The sequence below is a fragment of the Marmota marmota genome, unplaced genomic scaffold, assembly GCF_001458135.2.
Source record: "Marmota marmota marmota unplaced genomic scaffold, marMar, whole genome shotgun sequence".
Taxonomy (NCBI): Eukaryota; Metazoa; Chordata; class Mammalia; order Rodentia; family Sciuridae; genus Marmota; species Marmota marmota.
In genome coordinates, this window is record NW_025999969.1 from 1,906,330 (window position 1) to 1,934,058 (window position 27,729).

Sequence of the window (27,729 nt, forward strand, 5' to 3'; positions counted from 1 at the left end):
CCTGTGTGCCTTGAGAGACGCCGACCACTCTACGAGTAATCTGTAGAACTTGAGGACATGACAAAACAACCCTCTACAGCAATTGTTCTAAATCATAGTAAGAAATCAAGTCCGTGTGCAGACATTTAGGAGCTACTTAGATAGAGAAGACAGTACAAACTGACTGAGGAAAATATAACTTTGAACACTGGTAGTGTAATCATACATGTATATAGGGTAATAATGTCTATCTCATTCCACCACCCTTCCCATCCCCACACCCCCTCCTCTCCTCTCATCCCCCCTCTGCGTAATCCAAAGTTGCTTCATTCTTCCCTACCCCCCCCCACCCATCCCATTATGGATCAGCTCCACTTATCTGAGAAAACATTCAGCCTTTGGTTTTTTGGGTTTGGCTTATTTCACTTAGCACGATAGTCTCCAGCTCCATCCATTTACCTGAAAATGCCATAAATTCAAGGCTGAGTAATATTCCATTGTATATATGTACCACATTTTCTTTATCCATTTATCTGTTGAGGGGCATCTAGGTTGGTTCTATATTTAGCTATTGTGAATTAAGCTGTTATAAACACATCATTATAGTATGCTAATTTTTAAGTTTTTGGAGTATAAACCAAAGAGTGAGATAGCTGGGTCAATTGGTGGTTCCATTCTAAGTTTTCTGAGGAATCTCCATACTGCTTTCTGCAGTGGTTGCACCAATTTGCAGTCCCACCAGCAATGTCATACTGATTCCTTATTCTTGTTCTATCCTTTCATGTCTCCCTAAAACTGCCCTTTTCTTCACATGCTTTTAGCAGATTGTGTACATACAATGAAGTATTCATGATTCTTCCTCCTTAGCAAAAACCCAGCTTAAAAGAGTGATCTGGTGAAGAATGGTTGTTGCTGACTAGACAACACAGAAGGGATCCTTAGGCTGTGGTTTTGGGGGGGGGGGGCTGGCATGTTTGTTTAAATTTCAATTTATGAGTTGATTCAAGTATTATTGAGTCATACATATTTTTTGTATTTCTAAAACATTTTAAGTTACAGGAGACTAACTGTTTCCATAAGACTTTTGTGACCATTTCCATTTATACCTTGTTGGATCTCTTACTCTAATGGCTTGGTCTATGTTTCTTGTTTGTTTATTCTTGTTTTAGTAGTACCATATATTTATACTACTATTTTCTCTCATGTTAAATTGAACATACCTTTGAGACAGCATACGTGATTTTTAAGATTCTTGTTGGCTGTCCTTTAGGATTAAAGATGGTACCAGGAATGTACTGAGTGAATCTTAACTAATTGTGCTATGAAAAAAACAGCCAGCATTAGTGGTTGCTGTTGTTGCACAGATAGAAGATATAATTAAAGAAACATTCAGGAGACCTGAATGAAAAAGCATTCAGTCACTTCCTGACTGTCACAGATTCTACAACTAGGAACAAATTTCTCAGCCTCAGTTTCTTCATGTGTGAAAAAGAAAAGTAGATTGTTTTAAATTTTTCTCCCAGCTCTTTGATTCTCTGAGTCATTAATTCTCTGAATGTCTAGAACAATCATTGTTTATTTATCTCATTTAGGAAATAACTAGTAGCAGATAACCACCAGTAGTGGGATATTGTAGTTGGAATACACATTAGGCAGCAGTAACAGAGTCTCAAAAAGTTTGGTGGCTCAAAAAAAGGAATTTTGTTATTTTGCTCTTAAAGTAGACAGGTGTTCTACAACAGATAGATAGCTCTGATTTGTTAAACTATTCGAAGCCACGGTTACATCTGTTTTGTTGCTATGCCATTGCCTGGGATATTGTCATTGTCTACATGGCAGAAGCTGATTCAGCATGAGAATATGGGGTAGGAGAAGAGTCCAGGACAAGCAGCTTTTTCTTCAAAGGAGGACCTGGGAGTTGCAGACATACTGTCACCCACATCCCATTGGCTAGAACTTACTTATTCATGTGATCACATCTACAGCCAGGAGAACAGAAGAGTCTTTAGCAGAGTAAACGCGTACCCACCTAATCCCCCCAACTTTGTGTGTGTGTGGGGGGGGGCGGTATTGGGGATTGAATCCAGGGGTGCTCTGCTACTGAGCTACATCTCTAGTCCTTTTACTTTTTTTGAAACAGGGTCTCCCTAAGTTGCTGAATCTGGGCTTGAACTCGCAGTCCCAAGTTGCTGAAATTACAGGCACGCACCACCATGCCTGGTTCCCATGTAAACCTTTAAAACGGGGTGGGGAGATCAAGGCTTCTCGAAAAGGGAAGAGAGAAAATTAGATATTGGGAGACAATGTGTACCACTATGCTTTTTGCTATGATTTTAAGTCTCCACAGCAATTTTAAATTTTCTACTTATTGTGTTTTTTATCCAGTAAGTAGACTGAAATCAGGGTTTGTGATTTATTTCTATTTGTATACCCAACAACACATGTTAAGGTATCTTAAACATAGCTCTTTTTTTATTTAGATATTACATTTTCAGGGTATCTAAGTATGCACTATGTGCAGCCTGTTTCCCTACCACTTTGCTCTGCTCTGTCTGCTTATTACTCATCTAGAGAATGTTACATGTAAAGCTTTTAATTCTCAGCCTAGTTGAGGAGCCAGGATTGGAACCTATAGAATAGTAAAATTTAAAAATATATTATAGATTGATTAATTTGGAACAGGTTACTACTGGTAGCATATCTGTCTTTTGCTTCTGTAGGCAGTAATAAAGATAGGACTACTATTATTACATGTAATGGAAAACCAAGAGCTTTTCAGTATGGCTTCATTATTTGATTTTAAGTGTATCACCTGGGCATAACATATAGGAATGAGTAAATGTTAAAATGGATTTTTTTCTTGAAATATTTTTTATTTCTTATTTGCTCCCTCCTTTAGTGTTAATGATGAAGATATGACTGAAATCTGAGTGTGAATCTACACATTATAAGCTTGTTTAATCATCGTTGTATAAGGCTCATTTTTAAAACCAAGGCTACCATCTACAGATTCAGTTCACATCTTATCCTCCCTAACTTCCAGTTCTTTTGCTTCTGTACTTAGATTATGCACTATAATCTTACATTGGAATGAAAAAGTACGAGCATGAGCCTTCCAGTTTTGTAGTTGATATGGACTACCTTGGCAGAATTGTCCCTGCTTTGTCCTAGCTAGTTTCCCTAACTCCCTCCTCAGCAGGGTACAGTTCCAGTCTACCTCCTTATTGTAACTGACTTTAATCACCCAGCCCCAAATGATCATTCCATCAGAAATGAAAGAAAGACTTAATTCAGACCTTGGGTTAAAGGGCAGTAGTGTAAATCAGGAGTGGTAGAGCAAACTGTAGCGTAAGGACAGGGTGTGTTTGTGTTAAGTACAAGCCTTTCTTCCCTCTACAAACATACCACCTTGCCAAAGACAAGCAAATCACAAGTACTGGCTATAATCTGAACTTGGAAGATCAATTCACAGTCTTTTTCAGCTTCATCCCACGTTCCCAGAGCTCTTACTGAGGTTCAGTGGGAGGCATCTTTGTCTTTGTATATTTTTCTCCTAGGGATTTACATTTTTCTCTAAGGGGTACTAGCACATTTGTTTGCAAAGAGCCTGCTCTTACTTCTCTATGTCAACAGAGGGCAGCAAAGAGCACCACTCGGTAACCTAACCTGTAAGTCTTAAATTGGCTGTCTCTTGTCTCCCTGGTGCCTAGGGGGAAAGTGCATAGGGGGCACTTGTTAAACTGTGATAAGACTGGAGCAGTTATAGAAATGCTGGGTATGTACTAAGAATTTTGCTGTGTATAGGATAATCCCATGCAAGAAGATTTTGCTCCAAATTTCAGTTAATTTCCTTCTGACATTTTCTAACCTTAAGCAAAACATTGCTGTCTGCCCCATGAATTTAGCATTCAAACCCTTTTGTGTAGTTACTCATCTCACCAAAGCTCCTTGATACTAGAAATTGACTTTTTCATCATTGCATTTCCACTTTTTAAAATTCAACTTTAGGGGGTGGGGCATAGTTCAGTGGTAGAGTGCTTTGTCTAGGAGGCCTTGGGTTTTACCTCCAGCACTGCAAAAATAAATAAACAAAAATAGTTTTTAATTTTTACTCATTGAATATAGAAAACATGTCTTTATGGAGGGAGGGAAAAGGGTCATGGATAGAATTTAAAAGTTTAGTAAATCTTTAATATGTTACAGAGTTTAGATAAAGCTAGAGTAGATGAACTAATCTCCCTGGGGCCTTGGGACTAGCTACAACTCTATTTTAAAGTACTTTATGAGCTGTAAAGTATAGTACAAGAGTGTTTACATAGAATGTCTAGGGGCTGGGGTTGTGGCTCAGTGGTAGAGACTTCACTTAGCATGTGCAAGGCCCCGGGTTCGATCTTCAGCACCACACAAAAATAAATAAATTAAGGTATTGTGTCCAACTAAAATAAAAAATATTTTTTTTAAGAAACAGAATGTCTAGGACCATATTTGTTCCTAATTATTATTTCTGGAATTTCAAAATCTACAATTTAAAAAGAGCACAATATAAAGAAGATAGTTTAGCATAAAAGGCATGTGTTTGTGTAAGTACAAGAATAGCAGGGGATGTGGCTCAAGCGGTAGCGCGCTCGCCTGGCATGTGCTCGGCTCTGGGTTCGATCCTCAGCACCGCATACAAATAAAATAAAGATGTTGTGTCTGCCGAAAACTAAAAGATAAATAAATATTTAAAAAAAAAAAAAAAATGGGCTGGAGATGTGGCTCAAGCGGTAGCGCGCTCGCCTGGCATGCGTGTGGCCCGGGTTCGATCCTCAGCACCACATACAAGCAAAGATGTTGTGTCCGCCGAAAAAACTAAAAAATAAATATTAAAAAAAAAAAAATTAAAAAAAAAAAAAGAATAGCAAAAAATAGATATGTGTTACATGTATATGTCATAGAATAGTAATTTTTTTAACTTTTTGTACTGCTAGTTAGCTTTTCATTGCTGTGACAAATACCTGAGAAAAATAACTTAAAGGAGAAAAGATGTATTTGGGTCATGCCTTCCAGAGATTTTAGTCCATGGTCAGCAGGTTCCATTGCATTAGGCCTGAGGCAAGGCAGAACATCATGGAGAAACAGCATGGCAGAGAAAAGCTGCTCAGCTCATGGTAGCCAGAAAGCAGAGAGAGGGAGAAAGAGAAAGGGACTGGGGATAACATATAGATATACATTCTCAAGGGCACATCCCCATGGACCACTCCCTTTAACCAGGTCCCACCTCCCATAGCCTCTACTTCCTCCCAGCAGTCCATTCAGCCTCAGTGAATTAACCCATTGAAAATGTCAAAGTCTTCATGATCTAATCATTTCCCCAAAGCCTTACCTTTGAACATTGCTACCCTTGGGACCAAGCCTTCAATAATTATTGTTTTCTGTCATAATACATTAGTCTGAACTTCCTAGAATCTTATGTAAACTAAATCGTAGAAGATGAGTTGTGTGTGTGTGTGTGTGTGTGTGTGTGTGTGTGTGTGTGTATGGTTCTGGAGATTGAACCCATGGCCTTGTGCAGGCAAGGCAAGCACTCTACCAACTAAGCTATGTTCCCAGCCCAAATATACTCTTTTATGTGACTTCTTTCACTCAGTATAACTACTCAGATTCATCCCCATTGCAACATATATCAATAGTACATTTCTTTTTATTGCTGAATAGTATTTCCATTGTATGGATATACCATGGTTTATTTGTTCACATGCTGATGGACGTTTGAGTTGTTTTCATTTGGGAACTATTACAAATGAAGCAACTATAAATGCATGCAAGTCTTTATGAAAAAAGAGCTGGAAGAGAAGAACTGTATCATGTGGAGGGGATATGTGTAACACTTTAAGAAACTCTGGCTTTATTTTAACAGTTTCTATGAATGAGAAGATAGAATAGCAGTTCTCCTGAGAGGACCCACCATGCTAGTCATCTTCCTGGGCTACGTTTCTGGCACTCAGCTTGCTCTTACACGCTGTGCATCTAGAGTACCTCCCACTTTGGACACAATAACCTTTAATAACCTCATAATAATCTGTAAGATTATTATGTTTTAAAACCCAAGGCTAGATTAAGACCTCTGTAGTCCCAAACACTGAAAAAAATATTACCTCTTGCCAGGCACGGTGGTGCATGCCTGTAATCCCAGTAGCTCAGGATGCTAAGGGGATTGTGAGTTCAAAGCCAGCCTCAGCAAAAGCAAGGCACTAAGCAACTCAGTGAGAACCTGTCTCTAAATAAAATACAAAATAGGGCTGGGGATGTGGCTCAGGGGTTGAGTGCCCCAAGTTCAATCCCTGGTACAAAAAAAAAAATAACCTCTTGCCTAAACATTAATTCAAAATCATTATGCAATGCTAAGAATATTTTATATTTATATTTGCATATATAATAAAATTCTCATTTTCTCCCACAAAAACAAGTTTGATTTTTTAAAAACCAATATATCAAATATCTGATTTCATCAAAACTAAATATTTCAGGTGCCTTTTTTCACTGGGTTCTAAGCACACACATTAGTCTGCCTGGGTAGTCTTGAACAGCTTACTTCATGAAATAGGTTCTAACAGATTGGTTTTTCATTTGCCTGTTACCGTTCTTACTGCTATCACAGATGGAGCTGCCAGACACCCTTTATTGCTATTCACAGACCTGTGGATCGTACTCTTAAAATGGGCTTCTTCAACTAAGGAGATGAGTTTCAGCCTCGTGCCACCTTCTCACTCCTCCAGCCCTATCTTCAAGTGGGGGAAGATACAGTTCCCTCAAATGGAGAAGGTATAGGTGTAAACTTAAAAAGGCCTACATCCATGACTCTGATGTTTGGATCTTCATTATCTTGCCTGTGCTGTGAGGTTGAAGTAGAAATATCAATTTGTATCTAGCTAAAGGGAACAAATTGAGATAGAAGAACAGAATTTAGATGGTTAAGAGGTTAAGATTTATTTTTCATGTGAGTGTAAGTAGTTTCTCTGTCCCTCCACCTCTTTTTTTTTTTTTTTTTTTGGTGCTGGGGCTTCAACCCAGGGCCTTAAGCATGCCAAGCACACACTGTACTACTGAGGTACACTCCCAGCCAAGAAAGTATTAGGAATTTTATGTATAAGAATAATGTATGAAGTTTCATTTTACTCTTTCAATGTGTAAAATGCCTTTATAAATGCCAGATATTATTTTTAGTCCTACAAAGGTTTGGTATATGGCATCTTGCCATAATATGCATATTATGGAATGGTGTATTTTGAGGGTGTTAAATATTTTATTAATTGAGAAATCCATTTGCTTTTGATTTGCTTCAGTGCGTTTGCAGTATCGATAAAAGAAGAATTCTTACATTCCTCATTTATAGTCATCCTTTTGACAAGGATAATACATTAAAATGTCATTAAGCTGTTAAGATTTATTCTAAATGACATATAAAATTTCAAGCAATTGGTTTTCTTCGGTTGACTAGATGTTTTATTATCCTTTGAAAAAACATATTAAAGAGTTCAAATCCAGTTAACTCATGATATTTTTCTAAGTTTGCCATCATTGTGTGTACTTTTAGTTTTCCTTTATCAGAAAGATGATTGTAGAATTTATCACAAGACTTATCTTTTTAAAAGTTAACAGATACGCATTTAGTATAAATCTTTATTTGTAGTCTATCTTTTCAAGAAGGATTTGAGGTACTTATGAAGGATGTGTATATACAACAAGGTTAATAAAAGGGAAATCAAACTCAAAACAAGGAAGACAAAGCAAAAATGCTAATCACAAAAGCATATATAGAGAATATAAAGTTAGCTCTGAGTTTCCCAGCAGCAGGGACAGAAAAATGGGGAATTCAGCAAATTACATCATTGTTCTATAAAAGGTGGACATCAAATAATTTTGCAAGAACAGAAAGATCCCTGGTATTAAGTTGTAATATGAATTCCTTATGTGAATTTAACATTTAACATTCTAGGATGGGAGTAGAGAATTTTGACCAGTATTCCCACCTAGTAGACAGATCACTTTCCATATTAGTTCATATCATTTTATAAAACTATATCTTTTTTAAAAAATATTTTTTTATTTGTCAATGAACCTTTATTTGATTTATTGATCTGAGTGCTGAGAATCGAACCCCATGCCTCACAAGTTGACAATGCAAAAGCAGTATGGTTCTTCCTTATAATAATTCTTCAAAAAAGGAAATCTATAAGACTCAATGATATTGATTCTGCTGAGGGATACTAGATTAATTTAGAAAGCATGTAGCTTTTTGATTATTTCCTTTATACAGTGATAGATTTTAAGGATACTTATAAGAATGTTTTTCCTTAGATGTTTCTTAAGAATCACTTTTTCAGACAGGCATTTGTTGAGAGCTGAACAGAAAAAAAAAATAGTCTTCTGAAATCTTTGAAATTCACTTGTTGACTAAGGATCCTAATATTTTGGATAGAAAACAGTAAGTTAACAATAACATTTAACATTCTAGGATGGAAGTAGAGAATTTTGACCAGTATTCCCACCTAGTAGACGGATCACTTTCCATATTAGTTCATATCATTTATAAAACTATATCTTTTTTAAAAACTATATCTTTTTTAGTTGTCAGTGAACCTTTATTTTATTTATTGATACGTGGTGCTGAGAATCGAACCCAGTGCCTCACACATGCTAGGCAAGCACTTTGCCACTGAGCCACAACCGCAGCCCCAAAACTATATCTTTATGTAAAAATAAATATTTAGCTGCCTAAAAAAGAAAAAGAACAGAGTTCTTGATCAGCTGGCTTAACTCCCTGAAGGTTTTTCTCCTTTGATTAAGAACCTGTGAGAGGGTCTGGGGATGTGGCTCAAGCGGTAGCGCGCTCGCCTGGCATGCGTGCGGACCGGGTTCGATCCTCAGCACCACATACAAACAAAGATGTTGTGTCCGCTGAAAACTAAAAAATAAATATTAAAAATTCTCTCTCTCTCTCTCTCTCAAAAAATATTTAAAAAAAAAAAAAAAAAGAACCTGTGAGACAATTCCTCAATCTCTTTAAGGAAAATAATTTGGATTAGTTTTTCTTTGGAAGAAGTGTCCCTAATACATATTTTTTTAAATATCCTGAAAGGACCTGCTCAAGTTTTATTATAAACACACATAAAATTTTTTTGTATTATTCCATATAATTTTGATTCCTGGATCTGCACAACTGTTGAAATTTCCCTTGTTGAGTGAGTGGAAGAGTCATGGTAATTGGATAATAACAACAAACAAAATAGGTACTGTGTTATTTTTTTTAATCTTCTATATGCTGGTACTGTACTAAACTTTTTATATATGTTACTTTATTGAATGTTCCAATAGTAGTTTAGTCTATTTTTATCCCCATATAACTAAGGCAAAAATTAAAACTCAAGTCTTTCTGGAATTATATAACTAAGAAGTGGCAGAGACAGCATGTGAACCCACATCTTTTAACCAGCTTTTATCACTACATTCTGATGCCTGTGAAGGAAATCTGAGTCTTGATGCATTAGCATTTGAGGTCACTATACTCTTTATTTTCCCTAGCATTTTTGACAAAAGTTGCCACTGAGTCATGATACTTTCAACTTCTCTTAAATTCTAGCTTAAATGAGTCATTTTCCTTTTTTAAGAATACAATTTCCTCAAAAAACAAAAACTAGAATAGTTCATATTTTTATGACAGAACAGTTGTACCTTAATTTCTTTTTATACTTAGATTTTATCTAGAAATGAGTTTTTAATATCTCTTCGGTAAGGAGACCATCATCATCTTCCAGTCATTATTGAAATTTGAAGAGGTTCATTTGGTTCTTAAAAGAACTTATTCACCTCGATAATGGTTTTGTAGTTCTCCATGCTCAGCATGCCTACATGCTGAAATAAAAATTTACTTGGGATCAGTGCCACATACCTGTAATCCTGGCTACTTGGAAGGCTGAGCCAGATGGTTCATTTGAACCCAGGAGTTAGGGACCAGCCCTGGCCAAATAGAACGTATCTCAAAAAAAAATTTACTTATGATTTGCTATTTCTATATGTAAACTGTCCCATATGGTAGCTACCAACACATGACTATTTTTAAATTAATATTTTATAAAGTTAAAAATTCAGCTCCTCAAGCACACTCGGCACATTCAAATGCTCAGTAGCCACATGTGGCTGTGATATTAGTGCAAGTTATTGAACATTTCCATCACCACAGGAAGTTCTCTTGGGCAGTGCTGTTCTAGTGGTTACATTTTTCATGCCTCCTCTACCTTCCTCTGTTCCCCAAACAATAATAGCTTCCTTCAAGAATTACTTCTACAGCTTCCATAGCTTATCTTCCCAATGGTTTCGCATGATATTTTACATGGAGGAGTCTTTGTTGGTTCGGTTGTTATTTCTGTGGTACAGGGAAGTATGCTAACCCAGACCAAGTTCATCTTACTAAACTGGCAAGGCCATAAAGTCAGCTAGTTTTCATTTGCCAGATTATATATTGAACCAACAATTTGGGGTAACTGTTACAAGAAGCACTTATAGACCTGTTTTGTTGAATTACTGCAGAGACTACCCCCACCCTTTATTGACTTATAAGTAGTAATGATGCTACTACTGAACCTTACAAATGTGTTAGCTTTTATAACAATTTTGGCTCTGTTTTTTAAAATCATTTTTATTTGTTCTTTTTAGTTATACATGACAGTAGAATGTATATCATGAATACATGGAGTATAACTTCCCATTCTTGTGGTTGTACAAGAAGTGAAGTTACACTGGTCACGTATTCTTATATGAACATAGGAAAGTTATGTCTGATTCATTCTACTGTCTTTCCCATTCCCGTCCTTCCTCCCTCCCCCTCAATTCTCCTCTGTTTACCGGCAAATGCCATAATTTCATTCTTCTTTATAGCTGAGTAATGTTCCATTGTGTATATGTACCACATTTTTTTTTATGCTTTTGTCTATTGAAGGTCACCTAGGTTGGTTCCATAGCTTAGCTATTGTTAATTGAGCTGCTATGAACATTGATGTGACTGTGTCACTACCATATGCTGATTTTAAATCCCTTGGGTATATGCCAAGGAGTGGGATAGCTGGGTCAAATGGTGGTTCCATTCCAGGTTTCCTGAGGAATCTCCATACTGCTTTCCAGAGTGGTTGCACCAATTTGCAGTCCCACCAGCAATGTATGAGTGTACCTTTTCTCCCACATTCTCACCAATATTTATTGTTGCTTGTATTCTTTTGTGTGTGTGTGTGTGTCCTCTGTGTGTGTGTGTGTGTGTGGTGCTGGGGATTGAACCCAGGGCCTTGTGCATGTGAGGCAAGTGCTCTACCAACTGATCTATATCCCCAGCCCATTGCTTGTATTTTTGATAATTGCCATTCTGATTGGAGTGAAGTGAAATCTCAATGTAGTTTTAATTTCTCTACTTTCTAGTGATGTTGAACACTTTTTCATATATCTGTGGGCCATTCATGTTTCTTCTATGAAATGTCTGTTCAGTCCTTTGTCTATTTATTGATTTTTTTGGTATTAATTTTTGAGTTCTTCATATGTCCTGGAGATTAATGCTCTATCTGAGATGCAGATGGCAAAGATTTTCTCCCTTTATGCAGGGTCTCTCGTCATGTTCTTGATTGTTTCCTTTGCTGTTAAGAATTTTTTTAGTTTGATATGATCTCATTTATTGATTCTTGATTTTACTTCTTACATTTTAAGAGTCTTGTTGAGGAATTTGGTTCCTAAACCAATATGATGGAGATTTTTTTTTTTTTTTTTTGCATCAGGGATTGAACTCAGGGGCACTAGACCCCTGAGCCAGGTCCCCAGACCTGTTTTGTATTTTATTTAGAGATAGGGTCTCGCTGAATTGCTTAGCACCTTGCTGTTGCTGAGGCTGGTTTTGAACTCATGATCCTCCTGCCTCAGCCTCTCGAGCTGCTGGGTTTACAGGCCTGCACCACTGCACTCTGCCATGATGGAGATTTGGGCCTACTTTTTCTTTTAGTAGGTAAGGGTCTCTGATCTAATGCCCATGTCCTGGATCTATTTTGTACCTTTATTTATTTATTTATTTTTAACGTGCTGCTGAGGATCAAACCCAGGGCCTCACACATGTCAGGCAAATGCTCTAATACTGAGCCACAACCCAGACCTCTTGATTCACTTTGAGTTGAGTTTTATGTAGGGTAAGAGATAGGGCTCTAATTTAATTTTATTACATATGGATTTCCAGTTTTCCCAGCACCATTTGTTGAAGAGGCTATATTTTCTCCAATGTATGCTTATGGCACCTTTGTCTAATAAGAGATAACTGTCTTTATGTGGGTTTATCTCTGGGTCTTCTGTTCTGTACCATTGGCCTTCATGTCTGTTTTGGTGACAATACCATGCCATTTTGGTTTCTATAGCTCTGTAGTATAATTTAAGGTCTGGTATTGTGATACCTCCTGCTTCACTTTTCTTGCTGAGAATTGCTTTGGCTATTCTGGGCCTCTTATTTTTCAAATGAGTTTCATGACTAATTTTTCTATTTCTATGAAGAATGGCATTAGAATTTTAATGGGAACTGCATTAAATCTGTATAGCACTTTTGGTAGTATGGCCATTTTGACAATATTAATTCTGCTATCCAGGAACATGAGAGATCTTTCTAACTTCTAAGGTCTTCTTCAAGTTCTTTCTTTAGTGCTCTATAGTTTTCATTGTAGAGGTCTTTCACCTCTTTTGTTAGATTGACTCCTAAGTATTTTATTTTAATTTTTTTTAAGGCCATGGTGAATTCGGGATAGTTGTCCTATTTTCTCTTTCAGTTGATTCATCACTTATGTTTGGGAATGTAATTGATTTATGGTGTTAATTTTGTATCCTGCTACTTAAGTTCTAGAAGTTTTCTGGTGGTGTTTGTTGGGTCTTCTAAATATAGAATCATGTCGTCAGCAAATAGGGATAGATTGAGTTCTTCTTTTTCTATTCAGAGTCCTTCGATTTCTTTCTTCTAATTGCTCTGGCTAGAGTTTCCAGGACTATATTGAATAGAAGTGGTGAAAGAGGGCATCCCTGTGTTCTAGTTCTTAAAGGGAATGCTTTCAATTTTCCTCCTTTTAGAATGATGTTGGCCTTAGGCTTAGCATATGTAGCTTTTACAATGTTGAGTTATGTTCCTACTATCCCTAGTTTTTCTAGTGTTTTGAACATGAATCGATGCTGTATTTTGTCATTGCTTTTTCTGCACCTATTGAGATGATCATGTGATTCTTGTCTTTAAATCTATTGATGTGATGAATTATGTTTATTGATTTCTGTATGCTGAACCAACCTTGCATCTCTGGGATGAATCCCACTTGATCATGGTACACTATCTTTTTAATATATTTTTGAATGCAATTTTTGGCTGTGTTTTTTAAAAGTAGCTTTATTAAGGTATGATTGACATACAGAAAGCTGCAGATATTTAACATATACAATTTGATGAGCTTGTTGACCATCTTATTGACATAGTTCACAATAGGACTATTCAGACTATTGATTCCTTTTATTAATGTACATAACTTGAGAAGAAAAAATGTTTTTTAAAGATCAGACTCTTTTAATGTATCCTGATTGGCTTTGATTGCTATTAAAAGAATATGTGTGTGTGTGTGTGTGTGTGTGTAAAAGATTATATAGCCTGGCGTGGTGGCACATTCTTGTAATCCCAGCTGCTTGGGAGGCTGAGGCAGGAGGATCACAAGTTCAAAGCCAGCCTCAGCAACTTAGCAAGGTCCTAAGCAATTTAGTGAGACCCTGTCTCTAAATAAATAAATTTAAAAAAATAAAAATAAATTTTAAAAGGGCTGGGGATGTGACTGAATGGTTGAGAGGCCCTGGTTCAATCCCTTGTATAAAAAAAAAAAAGAACATGCACATTCTTCATCTTCTTTCCATTTATTGGTTCTAAAATAACCTTGGTACATGGACATATTAATATAAGCCCACATGTGGTACCCTCAGACCTACAGTTAATGTACCAATACTACATTGGCCTTGAGTACTCCTATTTTATATGGATAAACTTTTTTGGTACATCTTTTCTGCAACGATGTTCCACAATAAACTCATTTGGAGAAATTTATTGACTATGTTTTCAGTGATATTTTAGTGTTTGAGCATATAGTGCATATAGTACACACACCTTTGTTGTGTATAAAATAATCCTGGAAAGTGTCTTTTTCCAAATGAGTAAAGCAGTGTGTAACACTTAGTAGTGGTCAGGTTTGGACCCTACAGAACTACATAAAGCAGGCAACTATGTTCCATCTCTTGGCTGTGCAAATTATCTCAGAGAGAGAGAAAGCAGATGTCTGTGTAGAATGTTCTTGGTCACTGGACACCTAATAATCAAGGTCTTATATTGACCATTATTGTTCTAGTTTCGAGGATTTGGGGACATTTCCCAAGTTCAAAAGAATCATGGTCAGTATTTGTAAAGTGTTGGTAACTGTGAAGTAAAATGATGGGGAATACGGTAGTAAATTATATTTCTCTCCACTTTGGCATAACTTTTTAAGAATTTAAAGAGTAAAGAAATGCCATGGTACATGCCAGTAGGTCAGGAAGCTGAGGCAGGAGGATCACAAGTTCAAAGCCAGCCTCAGCAACTTAGTGAGGCCCCACGCCACTCAGTGAGACCCTGACTCAAAATATATAAAGGGCAGGGGATGTGGCTCAGTGGTTGAGTGCCCAGTTCTAAAAATTTTTTTAAATGAAAAGAAATGCAAGAGCCCTTTGGGAGAATTTAATACAGTTGTTTTTTCTGATGATAATAATAAGACTTCCTACTAAAACCACAATTTGCTTGGATTTATTAAGAGTCCTTTTGGAGCCCCATCTTAATTGAATGTCAGAAGTTGAGTAAAACAATGAAGGAATGCTGTACCTTATTTAAACATAGCAATAAATTACTCTTCCACACTCACTTTTGACATACCAAAAAAAGGTCAGTAACATGCTACTATTATACAAAGCAATTAGATTTATGTAATATTGTCTTATATATTTATATTTGTTAGTCACTAGATTATTAATCTCATGCACTGTTTTGGTGTTACAAGTCATGTTGCCACTGTTCATCGGTTTTAGAAACTATTTCCCTGACTTTGATTTGTTTTTATCATGTCAGAAATATTGCTGAACAGCAAGAAAAGGGTTAAAAAAATAGTTCTAATGAATAAAAGATGTGACATTCGTCTGCATGCATTTTTGTAGTATTGATCACACCATAATTCCATTTTGAGTCCCTCATTTAATAGCAATAATAATGTTTTCATGACTATCACAGCTTCTCTCTCTCTCTCTCTCTCTCACACACACACACACACACACACACACACACACACCTCTCAAGCTGCCAGTCTGTCTTAAGGCAGTGGCAGACGCCTGATTGGCAGGCTCTGTTTATTCTGTGACCAGATTCCTTCTAAAAGAAGGCTGGCCATGACTGCCTGAAGCCTATTGGCTGGGCATACTCAGGACCCTCCCCTCCCCCCACCCCCGCCTTTTTTTTTTTTTTTTTCATGGCACACACCACAGCAAAGTCTGTGCGGAATCCTAAACCAGCCCAATTTACATCCATTCATGAATCTGTGACGTCAGCAAGCCTTTGGGCTCCTTTGCGGTGGGCTGGAGGATTGTGCGGGTGGAATCCCCCTCCCCTTTATTTTTCTAATTCTGCAAGTCTCTTTAATAACCTTCCATCTTTTTAAAGCAAGAAAATGGAACAGCATGTGTAGGAATTCTTCATTGTTGTGAGTATTGCACTCTATTTTTCTGTTTCATCACTATTTATCTCACAAGGACAGATGGAGAATGTATTTGTGATTTGGGGTGATTAGAAAATTGATATTATTGAGGGAGAGAGGGTGAGAGAGACAGAGGCGGAGAGAAACCTGAAACCCGGTTACAGCTAGGAGCCGCTGAAACTGACAGCTGGTTTTCCTTTGCTTGTCTGCCTGCTAGACGTGGACATTTTTCATTTACGGATCTGCACGTTACCTCTGGATGCTGGCTTGGCTTTCCTTAAAGGGAGATTCATTTCTCTTTGAGATGATGTGGGTGGTATTAGAGGAAAAGCAGAGAACACTAGAAAGGTGCTGTGGAAAGTGGGACTAGCAAGGCAGAGCAGGTTCTATCCTGTGGAGCACTTGCCTTCGCTGCCGCCGGTCCTTTCCATCCTTATTCACCCTTCACCTTGCCTTTGTTTCATAATTGTGTAACAATCAATAACTTGAGAGCCCACTTTGGGGAAGATGAATACTTCTTGCTAACCATTTTTCAGCAGCTTTCATGATGGGAGTTATAGGGTTATATTTATATGTATTTGGAGCTCTTCTTATGTCACTCCATATACTTTATTTATATCATCAAAGACCTAAAAACCTGCACCAGAAGCAAAAGAGAAATTACCCTTAAATTCTAATTTTTAAAAATACCCCTAATGAAGTGATTTCCTGCTAAGCTCCAAAATTATATTGCATAGAAATGAAGATGAATGTTTTTCTAAGATGAACTTCCAACTTTAGTTTATTACACTGTGTTTGGGAAATATGGAAAAGTTCTGTTGTGTGACATGTATGAAGCTGATTTTATCGTTTGCTTGTCGTTTTAACAAAAAGTATCTGTGATTGAATTTATTTTCCAAGCCTCTGTTTATTCTGGTGGAAGTTATGATACTAAAAAAGAGGGATGTGACATTGTGACATGTTCTACCCCTGGGGCAACTCCTCAACCCAAATAATCTTGTAGCATTTTCCAACTATCTCACTTTGAGCATTTTATATGCTAGTCAGCAACATGCCCTTGTTTTTTCTTTCTAGTGAGAGAGACATCAAAATGCCAGTTATTTATTATCTAGCCTTATGTTTACCTTGTGCAATCAATATAGTTTGAGACTTTCATATTATAATCTTTTCTCATGAGCAGTGCTTCTAAATTATAGCTCTAATGATATCTTTTGAATTGTTCTTAATGAATCTTCTAACTGTAAACTAATTTAATTTCAAAATTATCATACCTAAGGATGTAACACTTTCTTTTGTTTCTCAGATTGGCATCTCACTTCCTGATTTTGTTTTTCTGAGTGTATTGAACTTGCTCAAGTTATGGAAGGGAAAACCTCTCCCTAATTTCATATCAAATCTTTGTCCTATACTCAGACTATTGTGGTTTATTTGCTGGGTTGAACAAACAAGATAATGTTTCAGACAAAACTCCCTATATTTGTAAACATCGTCACTTATTTCAGCGTTTTCCTTTTTTTGTGTGTACCTTTAAAGACTTTGAAAGTAGCAATTTCAAGCTTATTTTTAATTATTGATGTTTACCAGATCAAAGATCAAATTCTTGACATTTAAAAAATATTGTGTTTTGGGGCGGGAGGTATAGCTCAGTGGTAGTGCATGAGGCCCTGGGTTTAGTCCCTAGCACTGGAAAAAAAATATTGTGTCTATATAACTAAACTCATGTTAAAAAATGTTCACCAGGGGTTGGTGATGAAATTCCATGGTAGAATGCTTGCCTAGCATGCACAAGACCCTGAGTTCAATTCCCAGCACCCCCCCCAAAAAAAAAAGAAAGAAAGAAATGTTCACTAGACTCTTCTATGCACATCTTGCCAAAAGGGAGTTTTACTTCCTTGAAAGAAATACAGTCTGCACTTGGATTTGTTAAAGTAAAACTGTCCCTTTAAGGCACAGGGTGGATGTAGAATCCCCTTTCTCCCTACTCCTAGTGGCTGTGTTCCAGATTATATTTATTTTCATGTATAGTGTACTTGTAGGGAAAAAAAAACAATAACTCTTAATTGTTTAATATCAAACAATAAAATCCTGTGTATCAGTGATTGTCAATAGATGGCTTTCTGTTTAAAAATTGAAACTACTCCAGAAGAAGGAATTAATTTATTTAGTAAACAAAGTCAGTCAAACCAGAACCATGTCCTGGGGAACTGTCAAAAGAATGGTTCCTAAGGGCCAGAGGCCACATACACTGGTATATGACAGAACAACCATACTTTGATGGTGGAACCGGTCAGTTTGGTTTGCTCTGTCTACCTGCCTTCTTTCTGTGTGCTACAGCTGAATTAATTGCTTGGGGAGCTCAAATGAATCGAGATAGCCAAGACAACAAATCTGCCAAGTGGCAACCTGACTCTTATAATTTTGATTAAAATGAAGATTCCCCAAGAATACTCAGCTGCTCCAAAACAAACAAAAAGTCATTCAAATATAACACACTCCTATTCTGTACTGGTTATTATTCTGTAAAGATATGGAAGAGACAAAGATTTAGAAGATACAATCTTTACTCCCAAGGAATCTAGAAGGTTAGTTATCAGAAATAGGCTTTAACATTAGAATTACCTGTGGAACTTTTCCTCCCTCTCCCTCCCTCCCTCCCTTCCTTGCTCTTATTTTCACTACTCAGTAGTTCTCAGTATTCACAGAGTTGAGCAAACATCTCCACAATCAACTCTAGAACATTTTCCTCATCACAAAAAGAAACCACATACCCATTAGCAGTCACTCCTCATTTCTCCTAACACCCAGCCCTAGACAACCATGGAGCTACTTTTTCTATAAATAGATTTGCCTATTCTGGACATTCATATAAATGAAATCATATAATATGTGGTCTTTTGTGTTTAGCTTCTTTATCTTCTTAATGTAGTGTTTTCAAAGTTCATCCATGTTATAGCATGGATCAGTACTTTATATCTTTTTATTGCCAAATAATATTTTACTTACCTTTCATCTGTTGATGGACATTTGGATTGTCTGTGCTTTTTTGCTATTAGTAATACATTCATGTACAAGTTTTGTATGAGCATGTTTTCATTTTGGGAGTGGAATTTCTGGGTCATATAATAACTATAGGCTTAACATTTTGAGGAGATACTGGTTTCCAAGTGGCTGCAGCATTTTACATTTCCATCAGCAATGTATTAGGCTTCCAATTTCTCCACATCCTTGTGAGCATCTGTTAATGTCTATCTTTTTAAATAGAGCCATTTTAATGAATTTGAAGTGTTATTTCCTTGTGGTTTTGGTTTGTATTTCCCCAATAATTAATGATGCCGAGCATTTTTTTTTGTACTGGATATTGAATTTAGGAGCGCTTTACCACTGAGCTCCATCCCCAGCCCTATTTTGTATTTTATTTAGAGACAGGGTGTCACTGAGTTGCTTAGTACCTCGAAGTGGCTGAGGCTAGCTTTTAACTCTCCATCCTCCTGCCTCAGCCTCCCGAGCTGCTGGGATTACAGGCATGCACCAAGCCCAGCTCAAGCATCTTTTTAATGTGCTTATTGCCTATCTGTGTATTTTTTTTTTGTAGATATGTCTATTCAAACCCTTTGCCTATGTTAAAAATTAAATAATTTATGTTTTTATTATTAAGAGTCCTTTCCATATGCTGGATACAAGCTCTTTATCAAATATATGATTTGCAGATATTTTCTCACTCTCTGAGGTGTCTTTTTCACTTTCTTGATGATAGCATTTAAAAATTTAGTTTATTATTTTTTCTTTTGTTATTTGTGCTTTTGGTGTCATATCAAAAGCGGTGTTGCCTGACTCAAGTTCATTAAGAACTTGTTTTCTTCTAAGCATTTATATTTTTAACTCTACATTTAGGTCTATAATCCATTTTGAGTTAATTTTTCATATGGTATAAGAAAGAGGTTTAACTTCATTCTTTGAATGTGGCTATCCAGTTGTTCCAGTAATATTTATTTAAAAGACTGTTATTCCCCTTGTTGAAATATCTTGGCATCTTATCAGAAAATTAAAAGAAATTGATGATGCCATAATTACCCCTCTAGAGATTCATATTTAATTGGCCTGTGGTGGGGCCCAGTCATCTGTATTTCTTAAAAGCTCCTCTGATGATTCTAATGTGTATCCAGGGCTGAAAACTATTGGCATGAATACAGGGTTAGTCTTAGAAAAGAAGAGAGACACTTTCTGAATCAGGAGAGAGAATGAGCAAAAACATGGAGTTCTGACCTGAAAGGAGGGAAGAAAGGAAAATTAAGAAGATTCATACCAGAAAGCATAGAATTTCTTGTTAATCGGGGAGTGAAGGTATCATTAGAGGTTTTGTGAAATATGTCAAATTAAAGGAAGATGGGGAGCTAATATTTATTAAGCACTTTCTACATGCCTTTAAAACTGCTAGGAGTTTTTACATATATAATTTTATTTAAAATATAATCCTCATGATATGAACTAGGTGCTTTGATCCCCATTTTATTTTCCCATTGAGGAAAAAGACTTAGAAAGGCTGCTGACTCAACCAGAGATACCAGGTCGTGGATGTTATACTCCATTTTCAAACACAGCTCTAATTCTTAATCCTATTCTATTTCTTCTGTATACCACGGAGTTTGAGTATTGAGTAAATTTAATAACTTCTCTAGCACTGCTATGGGCTGGACAAAGATAAGTTGGAGGATGGTGGTCACAAAAGGTTGAGGGTTGGTACAGCAGGTGCATCCATGGGGGAGATAAGATGATAGAAGTAAAGAGGATTATCATGTCACAGATAATTGCGGTGAGCCCCAACTGGCTTGAGGGTCTAAGGGTAACATAATGGCAATGAAAGAATGTTTGAAAAGGATGACAGGGAAACCATGAGGGGATAGACAATGAACCAAGTAGAACTGGCAACTGTAGAGGAGGTGGTATTCATTTTTTCATTCATTTAAGCAACACATTCGAGTATTTATTATGTGTTCTAGGTACACAGCAGTGAAGAAGATGGACAAAAATTCTTGTTCTTTGGGGCTTATTTTATTCCAGTGGAGGGATAGGAGCATTAAATAAATAAATTATGTTTAGCAATAAGAGAAAAATAAAGATAGGAGGGGGTTAGAGATGCTGGAGGTAGGGTAAAGTGAAAAGGGACTTCTTCATTGTGTTGTTTATTTGCAGATATGGCTTCCTCAAAGAGATGAATGAACTATCAAACAGAGCTGTCAGTGATTGACCAAATTAGGCATCTTGGAAGTATAAAGTATAAAGAGTTTCTTCTAAGTCCTAAAACTCAAAAGTGAATATTTAGTATTAACTTAGTATTCATTTATACCCAGTGCCTGGCACAGAATATACTCCATAAACATTTGTTTATTGTATAAGTGCCTTTTCAGGGAGCTGGGAAACTAATGATTGTTCTACTAGGTGGAGGCCAGGGCAGGGGCACTACTTAGAGAGCTCTTTCAAATTTTGCTTGCCACTCCATTGGGATAGATCCTAAATATGTGTATGGATGTGGTGTATCCTTCCATCATGTCAACACTGACAATCACCACATGGTAGCCATAGTTAACAAGGGGGTATGTTCTGTTCTCAGATGAATTGCACAGAGAACCACCAGTGTAGGCAATGCTGGAGACACTTAAATTTGTTTTGCTTTTTACACTTTGCCAGGAGAATCATAAACACCACCTTAAACAAAGGGTGAGTTGAACCCTTGGTTTATAGTTAATAAAGCTTTATTATTTTACCACTTACCTGCCTTCTTCTTTATTTAGATAATTAATTGTATTAAAATAGATAAAAATCAACATTTGTTTAACCTGTTAAAAGGCACAACGATGCAATGGAAAAAGAGTTGAACTAAGGGGGGAAGGCCTCCTAAGCCTCTCAGGTCATCCTTGGCAAGGCAGTTGCCCTCTCGGTTGTTATGTTTCTCCTCAGCTTTGTTTTTAACATATGAGATGAAGAAATTGTTCCTAACGATCCCAAATGTTTTTTTTTTTTTAAACTCTGAAAATGTAGGATTCTGTTTGTTGCTTGCCAACATCAAATAGGCAAGTGACAATTTCTAAGGCAGTCTGATGTAAATCTACTTTTATTCCAGTTCTTTCACAGTACTTTTATAGAAGTTTAACCTCCATGGAATGTTGCTACAGCTAAGGAGGAGAAGAGTGTCAGAGGGTTTCAGATGGAGATATCTGGGCAAGACAGAAAGGTTAAATAACTTTCACATTTGCCCAGGGAGTTCTTTATGAGCAAGAAAGGGTCCTGAATAGATATGACCTTTCCATCTTTGGGTATGCCCATTATAAATGCCATTTATCTTAGTCATTGTTCTCTATAGTCAAAAGAGAGCCTTTGTTCGACTGGTGATTTGGGTGGTCTGGGCTATTAGGGATGTGCCAGAAGATAATCCAATAATCTCAGTTTGGTTGTGTGTTGTAGCCTTCCTTGTGACCTTTATTAGTGTTCTTAAGTGCAATTCATCATATTGGCTGTTTCTGTCCATCCCTCATTTTTTTCTATTGTCTTTTAACTCAGGCTCAAGCTTGATAAAGGATGAAGACTGTATTAAATCAGAAAATGAAGACCACCTAAATCCATAAACAGTATAATGAGTCTTTATAAAAACAAGATTCTATTATTTTGTATAACAGTTGCTGGCTTTTGGAAACTATTTTCATAATTCCCCAAATAACAAGTTGTTGATGGATAAGTGTTTGGATCTGGAGATTTGTCAAAGAAAAAAATTAAATTGCATTTAAAAAATAAATTTAAAAATAACAAAATAGAAAACCCCCTTTTCATTTTTATGTTCATTAGTCCAGAATTTTTCTTACATCTTTTTTCTTTTGTATAATTGTCAACCAGAGAGATCCGATGCCTAGTCTTAACTGCTGTAATAATTTTATATAATGGTTCCATTTAGTAACAATACTTTATCTGTGTGGCAGTGTGGTAAAAAAAAAACATCTTGAAAAAAGCAATAGTGTATTGCAGGGAAACCCAAAGAGAATGTTCAGTAACTGCAATTTTAATTGTTTAAAATTTTTAAGGAAAGACAATGTAGGACTTTCTGCTGACAGATGGTGATTGTCTCCAATGTGCTAATTTGTATCATGATTTCCTGGGCTAGGGGTAATGATAGAACTGAGCAGTTCTAAGAGAACATTTTAGTGAAATTCCGGATTTGAAAAAGGTCAGAGAAGTGAAAGAATGAGTTGATTGAGGGTGAAGGACTGAGGAAGGAGCCAAAGATGAAGGACTGAAGAAAGGTGATAGGACAAAAAAGAACAGAGCCCAGGGACACGATGCTGAGTGGATGAGGCAGGTGGCAGCCAGGACAGCAGTTTTCACCTTAAACTAAAGGGAGTGGATCTGGGACCCAGACTGAAAAAAGACTCTATTTTAGAGTCCTAAAAGGGGCTGTCACAGTTACTATTACTAAAGAGGGCTCAATTTGCAAAATAAGCCCACTGAGGCTTCTTATTACCCTGAGGCACTGTGCCTGCATTTTTAGTAGCTGGCCCGCCTGCCTTTAATGGGACACATTAGGCTATCTGCAGGCGTGGATAACCATGGATAATTGAGACTAGTGAGATAAAGCTCACCAAAACACAAAGCCAGGATTGCATTTTCCTGAGAAAATAATCTCTTGGTGAAAGTGAGATTAAGCATTTTACTAATTACCAATTATTTTCTCTCACATAACAAATTTAAATACATATGCACACTAAGGAGAAACAGATGCAATGTACCTTTGGATATTTCCTGTCACTTCTTTTAGACTTAAATTATGGACTCACTTTAATCTTTGTTAGCATAGAAACTCCTGGGAAATATCCACCTGACAGTACAGCTGTTAGGGCTCAAGAGCCAATTTGAAAACAAATTTTACCACTTTGCTAGCCCCACACCCCCTTTCTGGCTATCTTTGAGCAGAATCCCTTCCATCTGTTTGTCTATAAAAAAAATAACTGAACATTTGCTTTATACTGCTAGCATTAATTTTTGAAGCTATGCTCTAATCTAATCTTAAAGTATTCTCAGGGACCTAGAGACCAGATTAGGTTTCTTGAAGAAAGAAAAACAATCACATAATCCTTTTTATTTTCTGCAATGATTTCTCCATGACACATTGAAACAGAACTTACCATGCACCATCATCTATTCTTCTTTGATCAGGCTATCTACATTACTCCCAGTGTGTTGGTGCCTAAAGTACCAGCTACTCCAGGAAACTGAGGAACAGAAGGGTTGCTTGAGCTCAAAAGAGCTTGAAGCCAGCTTGGGTCTGAATGAATGAATAAATGAATGAATGTGTTATGCTCGAATTCGGGACCCCCAAAGACCACCAGAGACCCAAGATCGATGTAAGCAGCAAAGAGGTGTTTATTGCGAGCTAGCTCGGTCCTCGGTCCTCTGCGCGCACACACAGCAACTGGTGATGCTGAGAGGCCCCGAGCCCAGGGTTTGCAGCATTTTTATACATTTTTTGGAGAGGGCAGGGACTTCACATACATCATAGCCTCTTTTAGCAAATCATCACACACCGCGGGAAAATCAAACAACAACTCTAAAACATGATTAGCACATTCACTGGTGGGAACAAGTTGGGTAGGGGTGATTGGTCAGTACAAAAGGGTATTCGTTTGAACTGATTGGTTTGAGCCAAGAGGGGTGTACGTGCTGAACTACATGGTTTCCCAACTTGTTATCAACCACCATAAACCACTGGGAGGGTCGTCTGGCATCCCAGGTATTTCCCTGTCTCATGCTGATTGGTGGCTGCTAGGGGGCTGCTATGGATCCCCACCTAGCCTGACTGAGTCAGGGACACCTGGCGCAGCAGATCTCTCCTGTTATTTGTAGATAAGCAACTCAGCAGGGTGGGAATGTGCTTAGGAGTGCTCTGTGGGTCTTTCCAAGGACTAAGGTCATGTCCCTTCCTTGGACAGGCTTTGCTCTGAGATAGAGGCTGGTTTTTCAAATGAAGGGAGTATCTACATTGATAAATATTTCTTTTAACTGAATCTTACACTTTTGTTACTGGCTTTTGTTAGAGTACAATCTTTTAAATTTAATTCATTTATTTGTTCTAATTTGTTATACATGACAGCAGAATGCACTTCAATTCATATACACATATGAGCACAATTTTTTATTTCTCTGGTTGTATACAAAGTAAGAATCCAACTTCTTTTGCCACAAATTGTTTTCTAAATAGCCTTTGCCTTCTCTCTGCCAACTGTTTAAAAAGCTATGAAGCAGTTCATGGTAGCACACACATAATCCCAGAGATTTAAGAGGCTGAGGCAGGAGGATTGCAAGTTCAGAGCCAGCTTTAGCGACTCATCGAGGCTCTAAGCAACTCAGGGAGACCCTGTCTCAAATATATATATATATATATAAAATGTCGGGGATGTGGCTCAGTGGTTAAGCATCCTGATTCAATCCCTGGTACCAATAAAAAAATAAATAAAATTTTTAAAAGGCCATGAAATGGTTTTGAAAGCAGTCACTGAAGTTCTAAAAGCCTTGGACCAACCCTTTTCTCCATGTTTCCCTGCTGCCATAATGATACTAACGAATGCCAGTGTTGACACCCTCAACGAATGCCGGTGTTGACACCCTCAACGGTATTAACAAAGACGAAAAAAGAGGCAAATACCAAGTGCTTGTTAGGCCTTGCTCCAAAGTCATCATCTGGTTTCTTCCTATAATGATGAAGCATGGTTACAATGGCAAATTTGAAATCACTGATGATCACAGAGCTGGGAAATTTGTTGTGAACCTTATAGGCAGGTTAAACAAGTGTGGCATGATCAGTTGAGATTTGTTGTTACTGAAAGATCTACAAAAGTGGCAGAACAGTCTGCTCCCATCCTGTCAGTTTGGCTCCATTCTACTGACTGCCTCAGCTGGCATCATGGACCAGGGTGAAGCAGGATGAAAACACACGTGAAGGAAAATCTTAGAATTCTTTTTCTAGGGTTGTATTACATTCATACAAATAAAAATGTTTCAGTGGGGAGGAAAAAGAATCCTTGGATTGGTCTAAAAAATAAAGAGGAGTGATAGGAGAATCTCGTTATTAGGGCAAAGCAAAGGAGATCACAGGGGAAGAAAAAGGAAGTCACTCCAAGGGAGTACCCATACTGCTTTAATGCCTCACCAAGCTCACAAGCAATTTGAAATGGTAATTGTGATTTACCTGATATGTGTACACCCTGTACCCAGAAGTTTCTTCATAGGTTTGACTTGTGACCAATTGTGTGATGGACTTGAGGTTTCCGTGTGAAGAAACTATAGTCTTGCAATTTCTATCTTCTAAGAAATAGCCAGTTAATTCCTGAGTGGAGGCAGCCAAAAATTTGCCAGAGACCAGGAAAGTAAACTCTGGGCCTTGTTTTGGACCTATACTTTCATTGCTATATATTATTTTTTATTATAAGAAATTGAAAAAGTAAGAAAAATTTGAAACTTTACCAAGCAAATTCTCAGATTCTCTTATTTTTGCATGCAATTTATAAAATATAATATTCAATATGATTTTTTTAGTGACTTTAGTGATAGATTCTTTTATAGAGTATGCTTAAATAACAAATAGAAAAACACATTAAAATTTTTTTGTTGTTGTTTCTCAGTTAGACTCATCCATATTGGCCTACTCCTGCCTGCCAACCGTGACTAGGGCCAACCATCCTGGTTGACTTGACCCACCTCCACAAAGCCTGGCTCTATCCAGTGAGAAGGATTTGTTTTGATAAGCAATAAATCAGTTATTTCACCTCACCACCACAAAAGGTGAATTGGCAGTTTATAAACATTAATTCTACAAGATAATCTACCAGTGAATCAACCAAAGCAGTGCGCAGTGTGGCAGAGCATTAGCATCACCTGGGAATTTTGTTAGAAATGCCTCCTCCAGATTTCCTCAATCAGAAATGCTGGCAATGAGGTCTGGCCATCTGCGTTTTCAGTCTGGCTAGTTGAAGATGATGCATTCCTAAGTTGGAGAATCCTTGATTATAGCAGAGCTTCTCTGACTTTAAATGTGTATTAAAATTGCTTGGGGATTTTGTTAAAAACCTGATTCTGGTCACTTGGTCTGGGGTGATTTTGTCAAGTAACTCCCAGGTAATTGCTAACGCTGATGCTCTGGTTCTAGGACCACATTGTGTGAGTAGCAAGATATTTTATAGTTTGGATCTGGAATGTCCCCTGAAGGCCTGTGTGTTAAGGATTGGTTCCCAGTTTGCTGCTATTAGGAAGTGGTGGAACCTATAAGAGGTGGGGCCTAGGCAACAGAGCCAACTGATCATGGACTTGAAACCTCCAAAACCAAGCCAAAAATAAACCTTTTAAAAAATAAGTTGATTATTTCAAGTATTTATTTTAGTTATGGAAAGCTGATTAACCCATAAGGACTTGGAAAAACTGTCTTGAACTACACTAAGAACAACTGCAATCAGTATGCTCTGTCAAAATTAAAACCCTGCCTGTAGTTCCTGAGGAAATACTCCTAAAAGAAGAAGTTTTATGCATCAACATATTGATCGTAGCATTATTTTAATAGAAGGAAAAAGAAATGGCTTAATTGTTCCCCATAGGAAATATATAGTCAATCCTTCTAACTCACAGAAACCATATTTAAACATTTACTTAATAGCTAAAATTTATTTTTTTAACTCCAAAGGCTCCTGGTTTTATGCCCTTTTGCAGAGAAGCACAGAATAGCAAAAATTTGAGGCACCTGACATACTCCCAGCCTAGGTCAATTAAGGTGAGGCATTGCCTTCTTGTTTTGGCTCTCCTATTGTAAACAAATGTCTTTCTTGCGCTCTATTTAGTGCCCTGATTTTTGCAATTTTTGTTCTTGATGTTGGTGATTTTGCTGTTAAAATGGCCCCCAAGCATAGTGCTAAAGTGCTGTCCAGTGTTC

General features: G+C 37.2%; 1 protein-coding gene across 7 annotated transcripts in view; it reads left to right on the forward strand.

Moving 5' to 3' along the window:
- Map3k13 (mitogen-activated protein kinase kinase kinase 13) overlaps positions 1 to 27,729 on the forward strand; it is a 172,148-nt gene that overhangs the window by 54,044 nt on the left and 90,375 nt on the right. Inside the window, exon 1 of one of the 7 annotated variants that reach the window (XM_048804019.1) lies at positions 13,829 to 15,776. The exons of the other annotated variants lie outside the window; for them this stretch is intronic. The gene's annotated coding sequence lies outside the window, so the exon portion shown is untranslated. Of the gene's footprint in view, positions 1 to 13,828; positions 15,777 to 27,729 lie in introns of those variants that run through there. 7 annotated transcript variants of the gene reach the window in all.